Source organism: Muscardinus avellanarius, assembly GCF_963383645.1.
Source record: "Muscardinus avellanarius genome assembly, chromosome: 9".
Taxonomy (NCBI): domain Eukaryota; kingdom Metazoa; phylum Chordata; class Mammalia; order Rodentia; family Gliridae; genus Muscardinus; species Muscardinus avellanarius.
Window position 1 is genome coordinate 102,126,687 of NC_137795.1, and position 15,892 is coordinate 102,142,578.

The 15,892-nt window shown below is 42.2% G+C and overlaps 1 gene segment (V, D, J or C); it reads left to right on the forward strand.

The window, feature by feature from the left end:
* Positions 1–4,623: 4,623 nt before the first annotated feature.
* LOC308266877 (putative non-functional T cell receptor beta variable 17) lies at positions 4,624–5,068 on the forward strand. The segment is given in 2 exons: positions 4,624–4,672; positions 4,758–5,068.
* Positions 5,069–15,892: the final 10,824 nt, after the last annotated feature.

The following is a 15,892-nucleotide window of genomic DNA, read 5'->3' on the forward strand; positions in this document are numbered from 1 at the left end:
ATTAGAAAAAAAATACATTTGGCCTGGCATGGTGGTGCACGCTTGTAATCCCCATGCTTGGGCGGCAGAGACAGGAGGATCGTGCAGGTTCAAAGCCAGCCTCGCTGGCTTAGGAGACCCTGTTTCCAACTTTAAAAAATATAAAAAATATGTCTGGGAGTGTAGCCCGGAGGTAGAAGGGTTTCCAGAAAACCCAGTACCACACAAAAAAAAAAAAAAGAAGAAGAAAAAGAGAAACATTTGTAAGATACAGAGACACTGGAAAAAAGAAAGGTTTAGAGAGGAAATTGAAAAAATCAATACCAAATGATATCCTTTTCATGAAGAAAAATATCAAACCAAGTAAGAACTCAAGTCAATCTCTTTTGAAGGGATTAAATTCCATTAACGCACAAAGCATGTTAACTTTAAGTCTGATAACTTTGTATCTGAAAAATTCAGTAATTGGTTTCTGTGGTGCTGAAGGAAGAGAGATTAATGTGCCCTCAGTGGAAAAAAGTTCTAATGTGCCAGCAATTTAAAACCCTCGGGTGACTCCAGTTATGCTGAGGGTCAAGTGCACATGTGCAGAAGCATCATGATGGGGCTCAGCCTGAGGTGTGCATGCACTCACCCAGAGCAGGTGCAGAATCCAAATCACCTCTGGTGAAATGTAATCATCTATTTTGTTCACAAAACTGTTCACCACTGAGGAGATAGAAACACAATAGGGAGATAGGGTCAGCAACCAAGGTAGGAAGATCAAATTTCCAGAGACTCAACAGGACCAAATTTTCTGAATGTCAAGTGCTAATAAAAATTTTAAAACTCCTGCGTGCTAACAAAATTAAAAAAACCTCCAGATGTTTGGTGTTTATACTATAACAAAAGCAAAGACTCAAGACTCCAGGTGTTTCTGGCGATAAGCAGACACTATCTAAATCCCAGGTAGCAACCTCAAGGCTCCGTACTGAGAAAGGAAAACTCAAAGAAGGATATAGACTCCTAGACTAGCCACCTTAAATGGTTACCCTTTCAGGAACCTCTCCCTTTGGGAAATGTTTCTCTCCCTCTAGCCACTACCAGGTAGCAACCAAAAGACAGCTACTGGGCACCAAAGCCAGCCAGTCCCCTAGTGCTGATCTGCAACTCTTTTCAGTAGGTTGTATGGAGTTTGAAAGAAGACTGTGCAACTGATGAAGCTTGGCCTGGGCTGCTCCTGGGTAGTGACCAGTAGGCAGCTACTGGACTGCAAGGTTCCCATTGCTTATAAGGTTATTCTGACTCCTTTACTCTCCTTCCTCCTTACAATAAATTCCTTGCTCACCTTTCTGTTGTCTGAGAGCGTCATTCCTCGAACTCCACAAGACACAAACCCAATAGTAAACTGTTGGTTTCACCATCTACCATTACTCTCCAAAGAAGTATATATATATATATATATATATATATATATATATATATATATATATGTGTGTGTGTGTGTGTGTGTGTGTGTGTGTGTGTGTGTGTGTATTATATATATTTACATATATATGTATGTATATATTTCTTCTAGTCACACCTGCACTTATATTTCTTCTAGTCACACCTGCACTTATTTTAGTACAAGCTGAACCCCGTTCTCTTACTCTCAGATTTTCACATTTACTTCTCATTCTGGAACTTTTCCCAGAATCAGATCCCTGGGAACAGAAGCTCTCGCCTAACTGTTCCACCTAATGACCTGGCTCCTCGTTTCCAGTGACTGCCCCAGGCCTCTAGCAGTGAGTGTCCTTAGTCATCCTTTCTTGGTTCTCTGCCTCCCAGGCCAGTCCAATTCTTGGTGACGTAATCACACATCATGATGAAGTTCACTTTTGCTTTTGTTATAATATGAATGAATCTTGTGGAGGGATCACCAGCTTTTTCATGGAATATTTTCATTCTTTAAAACTGTGCTTCTAAAGATTAAAATCGTATACCGTTGTAGTCAGCTTGTTTGTTGCTGTGACCAAAATTGTTGAGAAGCACAACTAGGAGGAAGAAGGTTTATTTAGCTCACTATTTCAGAGGTCAGTCCATGATTAGCCAAGTCATGGTGGCAGGTCTTTGGGGCATAGCGAAGGTGGACATTCTGCCCTCACCTCAGGATAACCAGGAAGCAGAGAAAGGAAGCAACAAGAGACAGAGACTGTCAGCAAGGCCATTACCACCAATGACCCATTACCTCCAGCCATGCCCCACCTCCAACACCTCCAAACCTGGATGCATTATCCAACACATGAGCTTCTCTAGGGGATATTTTATGTGTTCGTTTATGCTGTGATATTGAATAGATTAAGCCCAGGGACCATCTACCTCTGAGCTATGATCTCAGCCCTATATACTTTTTTGTTTTAAAATAGGGTCTTACCAAGTTGCTGAGATTCTTGCTGAGTTGCTAAGGATGGTCTTCAACCTGCAATCCTCCTGTCTCAGGTCACAAGTACAGGGATTACAGATGCACATCATCACCCGGCCCTGGAAAATATTTTATTTTATTTTATTTTATATTACTGGTACTGAGGATTGAATCCAAGGACATTCTACCTCCAAGCTACATCCCGGCTCCATTTTTTATTCTTCATTTTAAAACACGGTATCACTAAGCTGTGGAGTGCTTCTCTGAATAACTGAGGCTGGCCACAAACCTGTAATCTTCCTGTTTCAGCCTCCCAAGTATGGGGATAACAAGCATGCACCACCACACCCAGATTTTGGAGGACATTTTTAATTCAAACCATAACATATACTTACCAAAACAAAAGATTTCTGCTTTTGTCTCCTTGCCTTCTTGGTCTCTTTGAAGAGTATGTGGCAAAACTGACTGCCTACTAAGTCCTGAAAATTGATTTTATTCATTGAGTTTTTCTTATTGATGCATTGTAATCACACGTCATGATGAAGCTCAGAATGATAGCGGTGTGCACGTGCCCAGCACTCAGTGAGCCTCCCCCAGCTCCCCCCACTCCTTCGCCCTCCCCAGGCATGACATTGCGATTGGAATTGATAACTTTGTATATATACATCTTGTCCACTGAAGGGTTTTCCTCACTGAGTCTCCCTCCTTCTCCAAACTCCCCCCTATAGGTTCCCTCCATTACCCTACTAAGTTTTCTCCTCCTTGTCTGAAGTACCTCCTGTGTCCCAATTTCTCCCTCGTGTCCACTGATAAGGGAAAATATCTGACCTCTCACGTTTTGTGACTAATTTCACTTAGCAAAATATTAATCAATTCCATCCATTTACCTTCAAATGACATAATTTTGTTCTTCTTTATGGCTGAGTAGAATTCCATTGTGTTTATCCCATAATTTTATAATCCATTCATCTATTGACGGACATCTCTGCTGGTTCCACAGTTTGGCAATTATGAATTGTGCTGTTACAAACAAAGATATGCATCCATTACTGTAATAATCTTGTTTCAATTCTTTTGGGTAGATACCCAGGAATGGTATAGCTGGGTTCTATGGTAGGTTCATTCCTGTTCTTCTGAGGACCCTCCACACTGATTTCCAAAGTGGTTCCACTAATTTTCAATCCCACTAACAATTTATCAGAGTTCCTACTTCTTTCTGTCCTTGTCAGCACTTGTTATTTGTATTTTTAATGATGGCCATTCTAATTGGGGTTAGGTGAAATCTCAGAGCAGAACTAATATCTAAAATATACAAATAACTCAAGAAACTTACTGCACAAAAAACAAATAATTCAATCAAAAAGGGCAAGTAAACTAACTAGAAACTAAACAAAAGAATAAATATAAATGACTAATAGGTCTATGAAAAATGTTAATATCATTGGCAATCAGAGAGATGAAAGTCACCTAAAGTTTATCTTCCCTACACTTGATTCACATAATTTTTTACTAGGTTTCTTATTTTCTTTCTTTGTTCTTTATGTTTTTAGTGTGGTTTCCAAAAACAAATCTATCCATTGAACACACTTTCCCAGAAAATTCTTCTTGTTATATTTAAATATTAACATTCCAGTTGAATGTGAGAGTGGAATTTTTTTTGGTTCAGCCCCTAAAATAAATTTCTTCTCAAAAATCTTATAAAGTGTGATCTGAGACAACTTGCCTGAGTATAACCTGAGGTAAAGGTTAAACAGGTGGGTGCTAGAGCAGGATCAGAATTAAATGTCAGAAATTCTGGAAATGGATTTCAAGAATATCTGTAATTTTACCAAGCCCCTGGTGATTTCTGTTCATGCTAAAGTTTGAAAACTCCCACCAAGAGGGCTTTGCAAATTTAACAAAACAGCACCCTCTTGTAGTGTTCTACCATTCCATTCTATTTCTTTTCTCAGAGTCTTCTTTCCCACTGTCAACTCCCTCTTATGTTTTTCTTAGCTTCAGCTTTGCTAAGCACCTGCAAATGGGTTTTCAGCTTTGTTCATACCATCTTTGCAACCAAGTGAAGATGAGTTAAGAAATCAAGACCAAGAGCTTCCTTTCTCCCAGAGAAGGTGGCCTGAGGCTGTGGGTGTTACCAGAGACTGTGATATCACAGCCAGATCCTAGCTAGTGGGGCCAAGGGGGCCCAGGACTTCCTTTCTGGTTTGCAGCTGTGCATCATACTCCATTGTTGGGAGATTCTCACTGTGCATGACCTTGCCATGGGCATCAGGCTCCTCTGTGGGGTGACCCTGTATCTCCTGGGCACAGGTGAGCTCAGATGTGCAGGAGTATCTGTGTAGAAGATGCATCTCCTGGGTGTCTTTATTCTTTACACCTCTGCCTCCCCCAACAGGACACACAGACTCTGGGGTCAGCCAGACCCCCAGGCACCAGGTCACAGAGATGGAGCGGCAGGTGATTCTGTGGTGCGACCCAATTTCTGATCACATATATGTTTACTGGTACCGACAAAGTCCAAAGCAGGAGATGGAGTTTCTCATTTCCTTCCAATACCAAAGCATCGCAGTTGATTCTGGGATGCCCAAGACACGATTCTCAGCTGAGAGGCCGAATGGAACATTCTCCACTCTGAAGATTCATCCTGCAGAGCCGGGGGACTCGGCTGTGTATCTCTGTGCCAGCAGCAGTGCACAGTGCGGCTGAGTTAGTACCCACCATGACACAAACCCTCTGACTTCTCTCCTCCCCCTGAACTTAAGAAGACATCTGAAAAGGCTCCCTTCTCAGCTTCCTGCCTTGAAGAAACAAACAGGCTGATTGTTATGACTCTGACTTCTTCTATAGAGAACAGTGCCATAATCTATTGCTTAGGTTATCAAGGTGGGCATGCTTTGGGACTCAGGCTTCTAAACTATCAGAACACGACACAGAACAAGCATTCTGTGGGTTAAATGTTTAAAAGTAGAGAACCTAATACTAAATTTTAAGTGTAGAGACCATTACAGATTGGGAGAATATGGTTGTGGGGAAACTGTTCCCGGGAACTCCTGCTAGTGTCCCGGACACACTTTCCCTCAAACCACAACAAAACCCAAAATGACCAAAAACAGAAAAAAAAAAAAAAAAAAAAAAAAAAAAAACGTGGATTCTTGTCCTAAGCTAAGAGTAAATATGCATAGCTTGGACAGTTGCTGAAGATTTAAAGAAGTTTATTAAAAAGATAGAAATACAGGAAATAGTTGCAGCCCTGTGCCCGAGAGAGAGGCACAAGGGGGCAATTGGAATGAATATACCAAAGAACCCCAGTTTACTGAGTGTTTTTTATCCAGACCAATTCTGCAGCAGGGCCTTTGATGTGTAGATATGCTGCCCTATCTCTAGCCCAGTTTTTCCGCAATCTGCAATCTTCAGATTTGGAGCAGCCCTGTCTCCAAATACAGGCCTCTACCTTTTGTTCCCCTCTCAAGATGTGTTAAATTGTTTCTCCAGGATCTGGGATTTCCTCCCATCCCTTAGGCCTCTTCCCTGGCTCAGGCTTTTTTTCCTTCTCTTTAGAAATGTAAATTACAAGTCCCTTCTCCCTACCAGTCCTGGCTCTCATACAAATGATGTATTTTCAAAATTGGAAATCTTTCCCAATATGGAATACATTTTAAAACCTCTCTCCAATACTAGTACAGAGACTAAATATCTGAGGTTGATATTACCTGGCTGAAATAGAAGAAATAGAAAGGAGACATAAAGAAAAAAATGTGGAAAATGTAACATTGTGTGTGTGTGTGTGTGTGTGTGTGTGTGTGTGTGTGTGTGTGTTTTACTGGGAATTGAACCCAAGGGCATTCTATTTCTGAGCTACACCCATAGTCCTATTTTTATTTCTTAATTTTTGTACCAGTATTGGGAATGGCTTAGGAAAGATTTGAGAAAGCTCTGATTATTAATATATTTCAAAAATAATTATGTCAAAATGGCGGCAGACCTGGGTAAAGAAAGGACTTGATTCCTGCCTAAAAGCAGGCAGCTATTCCAATGTAAATTAACCTAGCTAAAAGTAATTAATAAGTCAATAGAGGAGAGCTAGGGCTTCTTCTTTCTAAAGACAGATCTACATGATAGTCTAGGGACATTGGGGCAGGGGGTTGACCTTCGACCTTCATGAAAGGAGACACCTTGCCACACCTTGCTGGCGGAGGTACCTTACAGGGACATTCACTACATCAGAATTACTAAACAAGATGGAGGTCAAGATGGAGGTTATTGGTATAAAAAGTCCCATCCACTTGCTGTATCTTGGGGGTGGTGAATTGGCTCGGACCACCCTCCCCTCATGCCATTCTGGCATGGGGCTGTAACTATCTTCTGTATTTTTATCTTTTTAATAAACTTCTTTAAATCTTCAGCAAGTGTTCGAGCTATGAATACTTATCCTTAGCTCGGGACAAGAACCCATGTTTTTTTCTGTTTCTCTGTTTATTGGATTTTGTTGTGGTTTGAGGGAAACTGTGTCCGGGACCCTAACAGGGGTCTTCGGGGACAGTTTCCCCACAACCATATTCTCCGAATCTGTAACAATTTTGAAACAGTATCTCACTTGGTTGATGAAAGTCTCACTACTTGTTGAGGCTGTCCTTGAATCTATGATCCTCCTGTCTCAACCTCCCTAGTGCGAGAATCTCAGGTATGCACCATGCTTGGCTAAAATGTAACTTTAATATGAATGTATCATGTTAATGTTCCTCCATCCTCAAGCCAAGCCAGTCACTCTCAAGTTTCTGAGAAATTTACAAATCTTAACACATTCACTTATGATAAATACTTTGGTAAATATTAATTATGCCAGGTAGGAATCATTTGGGCAGGATAGATAGCAACTGATCAGACAACAGGAGGCACACAAAAGATTTAGCAAGATGACCACACCACCACACACGAAACTCTTAGTTGTGATGATTACCTTAACCACTGATAACTATCCTATCCAGACATTAGAGATTCCATCCGGACCAGGAAGATGTCCAAGACACCCTAAGACATCTGTGGTCTTGGACTGATGTCATCCTACATACTTTACCACGCTCACCTCTCACCAATCTTTCTTCAAAAGAAGAGCTTTGAACACCCAAAGCTGAACATGACTGGCATTCTCCCTTGAATGTATGTTTTTTGTTTCCTAAATAAATCTCTTATGTCTCTTAAGTCTCTTATGGGCTCATGCTGAAATTCTTTCCCATCCTGTAAGCCAAGGACCCTGAAGGTTCAGTTGTGTTGTCCTTTCTCCCCCACTGAGAACTCCTCCTGTAACCTTCCTAGAATCATCTCTTCTTCTATGACATTGCCACAACACTAAAATGTTCCTACTGATTTTACTTAAAAGGCAGTTTCCCCCATCATTGTAACCTGCAGGGTAATAACGTGTTTGTTTGGAACAAAAGCACTTCAAGGACAACTGGTTTACCAAGGCCCTTTTATCACAGCCCTGTCTCCTCCAGGAGCCTGACAGCCCTTCAAGGATAGTGATTAAATGGAACAACAGTAAGACAACAGCAACAACACCCCTCCTGGGGAAGGATGCCATAGCAGGAGACTAGCATCCCTCTTCATGGACTAGTTCAGGAAATTCAGTTCCTGGGACAGCTGCTCAGAGGAACATGAAATTTAACTCTGATACTGCAAACATTTCTCTTGTGGAGGCCTTGGATACAGACGCTGGAATCAGAGTCAAGAAACCTACTTTCTAATCCCAACTGTGGCTTAAAATATACTTTCTTCTTTAGCCATGAGAAAGTGGCAAGTGTTCTCACCTCCCTTTGGCTTGGTTTTCTCCTCTTGAAATTCAGAGACATTCACGATTTGGTCTGTAGGATTTGACATAACTGCTATTATTTGACTCAGGATATGTGGGCCATCTTCATTTTTCCCACGCATGTGACAACCAGGGTTGTTTGGAAGACATGTCACTAGCACTAGGCAAGATTCAAATATATTCTATGTGTAGATAATGCAGATGTAGACTATCTGATTGGAAGAGACAATATAGATTATCCTGTGTGCTGCAGTACTGAGGTTCATTTGAAAGGTGGTATACACTTTCTGCAATTTCCTCCTGTACCACCAGATGGCAGTAAAGGAGCATGGCAGAAAGTCCAGGATGTGAACACTCCTGACCTTTACCTGGGAGTGTACTCTTCTCACCAAGTGCTTCCAGTGTATCCAGGGTCAGGGCCAAGGTTGTGTGATGTAAGTTTAAAATTCATGTCCCCTGGGTTTCCCACGCTAAAGACATCAGCTTTTGTCTATCCTCTGGGCAAAAATTAAGACCTCAGCAAAATAAACAAAATGCAATAGATATAATGCCTTCTGTCCCAGCTTATCTTAGACACTTCAAACACACACACACACACACACACACACACACACACACACACACACGTACAGATTTTTCTAGCTGCTATTCTTTTCTATGGCTGTCCAGGGTTTCTGTGTTCTGTCTGTTGACTGGGCCATTGATATAAGAAACTCCACGACCTGTTATTCTATCATCAAGAGATAACACATTATCTCCTTCAAACCAACTCAACTTCAACCAGAATTGTGCATTTATTCTGCCTGTTCCCTCTGAGATGCCGGGGCTTAACTCTCAGCTACAATAATGAGCCCAGACTCCACAAATCAGTCCAGAAACTTCATCCTGCTTTGCCAATCTAGCAATGCCAGGCAGTAAGAGCTAACTGCCAGGATGAAGATATGCAATCAGCTTATGCTGAGAACAGAGGAAAAGTTCCCATTGTTGGAAACAAGAAAGAACTTTTAAGGTAAATATTATTATTTCTATTTTAATAAGCTCAGAAAGTATAATAATTTTCCCAGTGTCTCATGACAGGTATGACTCAGGGTGAATTTTGGAAACTAAGAACCAAAGTGCTCTTTACTGACCTTTATCCAGAAATACTGGTCTCCACTTCCCTGTCTCTTAATATGTATATCTAGACAACACCTCTAATCATTACCTCTACTCCGCCACAGCCAGAAAATGGAAAGGTGATTTGAGGTAAAGAAAAGAAGACAAAGGAACAAAAGATGAGGAAAAAACGAATAGGGAAATAGTAAAAATTAATGTTCAGACATGTTTCAGAATCCAGTAATAATGGACCAATAGTGAAGGTGCTTATCTGAAACTTTGGCTCTGCTACAAGAGTCCCATAAACATGCTCAGCCAGTGTGTGTGCGTATATGGATAGTACCCATAGATAGTACCCCTTTTATCCGGGGTACCAGAAATGACAGGGCCCATTGGAAGTGAGATCTCACAGGAAGACACAGCTGGTAAAAAGCTCTCTGACCTGCTGCAGAGAGCATCCTTCCTGGCCTGCTACAAGCTCACCTTCATGCCAAGTCTGCCATGGGCCCCCGGCTCACCTGCTGTGTGGTCACCTGGCTCCTGGGGGCAGGTGAGTTCTTATCTCATGAATTAGCATCACTGGGCTTTAGCTCTGGCTCTGTAACTGTATCTCTAAAACTCTAGCCTAGACCTCTACGCTCCCAAAAGATTTTTTTAAAAGGTACTGAAGTTTATGTGAAAAAGTAAGTACATTATGGAATTAAAAGAAAAATCCATGTGATTTTTTTAAGGGGATGCAGGGAACTTAGAAAAGAGTTGAGATCACTGTGGTCTGCTTCATTGTGAGACACTCATTTTTCTGCCATTCCAACTCTGCCTCATGCTCCCTCTTCTTCTCTGAGGTCTCATGAATGCCAGCATCACCCAGAACCTAAGACATCTGGTCAGGAGGAGAGGACAGGAGGCAACGCTGAGATGCAGCCCGGAGAAAGGGCACAGTCACATTTTCTGGTATCGGCAGCTCCCGAAGGAAGGTCTAAAATTCATGATTTACCTCCAGAAAGAAAATGTCATAGATAAGTCAGGAATGCCAAATACACGATTTTCAGCTGAATTTCCCACAGAGGGACCCATCACCATGAAGATCATGCTGGCAGACCTGGAAGACACAGCGGTCTATTTCTGTGCCAGCTCCTCAGCCACATCAATGCAGAGCCATGACCTTGCAGGGCACAAACATCCCCCAGGCCCTGCCCCGAAACAGCCTGGCTGCAGACGGGAGACAGTTGGCTGTACACTCTGCAGATCAGCTCCAAGGCAGTTTCTTTTGTTGCTGTTTGGTTTTTTTGTTTGGTTTTTTTTTTTGTTTTGTTTTGTTTTGTTTTTGGTGGTACTGGGGTTCCTACACTCCCAGACCTATTTTATATTTTTGAAACAGGGTCTCTTATGCCAGCGTGGCTGGCTTAGAACCTGCATGATCCTCCTGTCTATGCCCCTCCTGTCTCCGCCTCCCAAGCGAGGGGATTACAAGCTTGTGCCACCACACCCAGCCCAAGGGAGTTTGCATTCTGAGAATAACAATAGGCAAGAACTGTAGGAATCTCACGGAGCTTCCCAATCTATGCTCAGGAACTAAGGCTTGGTCATTTCAAAAGCATAAAAGCTTTTAAATTTGGATATAATTTGTTAGGTTAAACACATATTGATTGACATAGCTCACTTTCTTCTATTCCCTACAATATGTCAAGTTCTATTTTTCATGTTTTATGCATATAATCTTATGTGATCCCCAAGACAAGTAAAAGAAGTTATCTTTATTTTTTTTATTCTTACTATGAGAAAAGATGGTCCCAGAAGTTAACTTTTTTTCTTAAAAAGCAAAGCAAACAGCTAGGTACACATGCCTGCAATCCCGGTCCTTTAGAGGCAGAGGGAGGAGGATTTTAGGTTCAAAATCAGCCTCAACTATTTAGCAAGACTCTCACTCTCAGTAACCTAGTAGGAGCCTATTTCAAAAGTAAAAATGGCTGGGTGTGTAGCTCAGAGGTAGAAGGCCTGTAGGATCAATTCCCAGCACAAGAAAGAAAAAGAAAGAAAGAAAGAAAGAAAGAAAGAAAGAAAGAAAGAAAGAAAGAAAGAGAGAGAAAGAGAATCTGAAAGAAAGAATCTGAAAGAAAGAAAGGAAGGAAGGAAGAGGGAGAAGGAAGGAAAAAGAAAGAAAGGGAAGGGAGGAAGAAAGAAAGAAAGAAAGAAAGAAAGAAAGAAAGAAAGAGAGAAAGAGAATCTGAAAGAAAGAATCTGAAAGAAAGAAAGGAAGGAAGGAAGAGGGAGAAGGAAGGAAAAAGAAAGAAAGGGAAGGGAGAAAGAAAGAAAGAAAGAAAGAAAGAAAGAAAGAAAGAAAGAGAGAAAGAAAGAAAGAAAGAAAGAAAGAAAGAAAGAGAGAAAGAAGGAAGAAAGAATCTGAAAGAAAGAATCTGAAAGAAAGGAAGGAAGAGAGAAAAGGAAGGAAAAAGAAAGAAAGGTAAGGGAGGAAAAACAAAAGAAAGAAAGAAAGAAAGAGAGAGAAGGAAGGAAGGAAGGAAGGAAGGAAGGAAGGAAGGAAGGAAGGGAGGAAGGGGCAGGTGACAGAGACAGGACTCAAACTCAGATCTTTCTGGTTAGAAGTGGTGTTTTCATATCACACTGTGCTACAAGATATTCCTTCCGGAAGAATCCTTGTCTTGTTCCTTGCTTGGTGCCTAAGAAGGTCTGGACAGATGCCAGAAAGAAGAACTCCTGCTAAACCAGGCGTGATGGTGCACGCTTGTAATCCCAGCATTCGGGAGGCTGAAACCCGAGGATCGCGGTTCACCGACAGCCTCAGCTATTTAATGAGCCCCTCCACAACTTAGTGAAACCCTGTTTCAAAATAAAGAATAAAAAATAGGGCACGGGGTATAGCTTGGAGGCCAAATGCCCCTGGGTTCCATCCCCAAACCCGCAAAAAATAAAGTAAAATATAAAAAGCCAAGCATGATGGTGCACGCTTGTAATCCCTGTGCTTGGAAGGTGGAGACAGGAGGATTACGCAGGTTCAAAGCCAGGCTCGCTGGCTTAAGAGACCCTGTTTCCAAATAAAAAATATAAAAAATAGGTGTCTGGGAGCATAGCCCAGAGGTAGAAGGGTTTCCAGGAACCCCAGTACCATCAATCAATCAATCAATCAATCATTAGATAAATAGATAAATAATAGGGCAGGGGGTGTAGCTCAGAGGTCAAATGCCTCTGGGTTCCATCCCCAGACCAGCAAAAAAAAAAAAAAAAAAAAAAAAAGAACTCCTACTATAAAACCATAGAATATCTGAGAGATGGTGGAAGTAGAGTTAGACAAATTTGTCTGGAATTTAAAAGAAAGTTCTGGCCCACAGACATTATTTATGAAAAATGTGTTACCTCAATTTCTTATTATCTCAGCAAATATTATTTTATTCTCATTACTCAATAAATAAAGTAGCACCTATGAAAAAGGGACGAATTATCATTTGCTTTGATGAAACAATTTCCAAAAATCAAGGGGCAGACACGGGCAAGTCGTTTCAAACACACGTGTAACAAGGGAACCCCAGCTTCACCGCATAAACCATGGCACTGCTCTGCAGTTTCCAATTTTTGATTTTATGAAATTATTTTTGATGGTCCTACCTCAGTCTCACTCCTCCTAGGAAGAGAAAAAAAAACCCACAAAAATAGAAAATCTGCCAGGAAGACAAGAGAGAGATGCTGGCTGGGGGGTCCTAAAGGAGAGCTGGAGAGAATATCAGAAAGAGACCAAACTGTAGCCCACCTGAGCAGGATAGACACAAAGGCTGAGGATTTTAAAGCCCATGCCTTTTAAAACACCTGGGGCATGGTGGCGCATGCTTGTAGTCCCAGCATTTGGGAGGCTGAGACAGGAGGATCACAGTTCATGGACAGCCTCAGCTACTTAGGCCCTTTGCAACTCAATGAGACCCTATTTCAAAATAAAGAATAAAAAAAATAGGGCTGTCACTCAGAGGTAGAATGTCCCTGGGTTCCATCCGCAGTATTGGAAAAATAAAACACCACCCCTGGGACCTGGGACCTGGGGCATTATTGAAAGGGAAAGGATATTCCAAGGATACTGCTTCAGGGGGGGAAAACACAGCAGAAGAAGGAGAAGAATCTCCTGTTGATCATATGGTGATGAGAAAAGGAAGAAAAAGAGAAAACTCCAGAGTCCTGCAGAACAAAAGAGAATCACACATTAAGATGACTCACAAATCTCCCCACCATACAGACATAAAACTTAACTGTGTCTGGAATTGGCTAGAATAATGGAAGGGGATATGAAAAGATGGCCCAAACAGCACAAAAATGAGCGAGAGGAACATGAAATCCAGGGAGTGGCTGAATATCCTTCACTCCTGCTCCCTCAACAGGCATGAGTCAGAAGGATTCAAGTCAGTGTGTCAAATAAAAATCAGCACAGTTGAGTAGCAGGTGCATAACTGATACACTATCACTGGAAGTTCAAGCCCTAAGGACAGAAATGACACAAACAGGAATAAAATGAACAAAATGTTGATAGAACTCAGGAAATAAATGAAAGGAAAAGATAAAATTATCCCAGAAAAGAATAAGCCCAAAGATGCGGAAAAGAGATTGAATGTACATTTTTTTTGTTTTTGTTTTTTTGGCACTGGGGATGGAACCCAGAGGCATTCTACTTCCAAGCTACACTCCCAGCCTGATTTTATTTCTTATTTAGAAACAGGATCTCACTAGGTTGCTGAGAGCCTTGCTAAGTTGCCAAGGCTGGTTTTGAACTTGAGATCTTCCTGTCTCAGCCTCCCAAGTACTGAGATTTCAATGGTGTGCCACCACGCCTGGCTGCACATGAAATTTTAGCAGGCAATGAATGCACATGAAATTTCAGGGACTGAAAAAAGGTGGGAAAACAAGAAAATGGAATGGACATAAAGAAAGTAAAATAGCCAGAGAGAAGGGGGTGGGCTGAAGCAGCCTGCGCCTCAGCATGGTGGGTCCAAGCCACAGCCGCAGAGTGGTGTGCTCCTGCATGGGGCGCTGACCCTGTCTCCATCCGCCCAGGCACCTCTGCACAGACTCCAACGGTCACTCTTTCCTGAGAGAGCTGATAGGTACTAAAAACCAAATTTAATTTCTATACAAAGAGTCCAAGTGCTCCAATAGGAATCCATACCTTCTGTAACTCCAGCAAATCACAGTGAGAACAGCCAGAGTGCGCAGCTGTGGGAGGGGAGGGGCTCGCTGCCCACCCTGCCTCTCCATCTGCAGAATTAGAGAGTTACTCCAGGGTCTGCCTTCTGACCCCAGTGCCAAGCTTCTTCCCTGGTTTCTCTCCCAACAAAGACCTGGACCCAAAGGAGACCCTTTTTCCACTATGAACAGCCCGGTGCTCTGCTGGTGCTGGGTGGCCCTTTGTCTCCTCCAAGCAGGTGAGTCCTGGAGGCAGGAGGTGCAGTCCTGTCCCAAGCTCACATCTAAGCCTTTCTCCGGGGCAACAGAACCAAGTACGCTTTGGGGCTGTTTTCAGACTCTCACTCTTTCTTCCTCAGGAACCATGGATGGTGGCATCACTCAGACCCCAAGATTCCTGTCCCAAAGGGAAGGACAGGTTGTGACCCTGAAGTGTGAACAGGATTTGGGCCACGACGCCATGTACTGGTACCGACAGGACCCAGGGCAAGGGTTGAGACTGATCTACTATTCACAATTTGTAAATGATGTCCAGAAAGGACCCATCCCTGAAGGCTACCATGTCTCCCGGGAGAATAAGGAGAATTTTCTTCTCACTGTGACATCAGCCCAAAAGAACCAGACCGCTTTCTACCTCTGTGCCAGTAGACCTGCACAGTGGAGCGTGGCCACCTGCTCCCTGCGCACAAAGAGGTGCTCCCCTACCAGGTGGCTCCTGTATCCTCAGCCCCAGCCTTCCTGCCACCCCTTCCAGCCACCCACAGCAAAGCACCTGCTGCTGGCAGTGGCAGCCCACTTTGTGTGGATAATTGTAAGACAATTATCCAGTGAAGCTGACTTTAAATATTACATATATGCTGGGCATAGTGGTGCACGCTCGTAATCCCAGCCTTTGGGAGGCTGAGACCAGAGGATCGCGGTTCACAGACAGCCTCAGCTACTTAGTGAAGCCCTTTGCAACTCAGTGAGACCCTGTTTTAAAATAAAGAATAAAAAATAGGGCTAGGGGTGTAGCTTGGAGGTAGAATGCCCCTGGATTTCATCCCTAGTATGGCAAAAAAATACATATATAAGTATATGTATATGTGTGTTTGTATATAGTATATATGGCACTGGGGATTGAACCCTGGGGACATTCATATCTATGACAATCCTTAGGGAGGTATCTGTTTACCAGACAACAGATCACACGAAAAAAGGAATCTCCTTGGGGCACTATTCAAGAGAGCAAACTCCTCAACACGGTTAGTTCTGACAGTGCAAATGAGGACAGTGCACTATATATATATATTGCAAATTCTTGTCATTATTTGATAAGCTGCTCTATTTTTTTAAAAAGTAGACTTTTTTGTATTTCTTTACCTCCTTTCCACAGTTTTTTGTCCTTGTTTTAATAAAATTTATTTTTAACTGAAAAAATACATAAAACATATATTTATTCGTGAGGTATC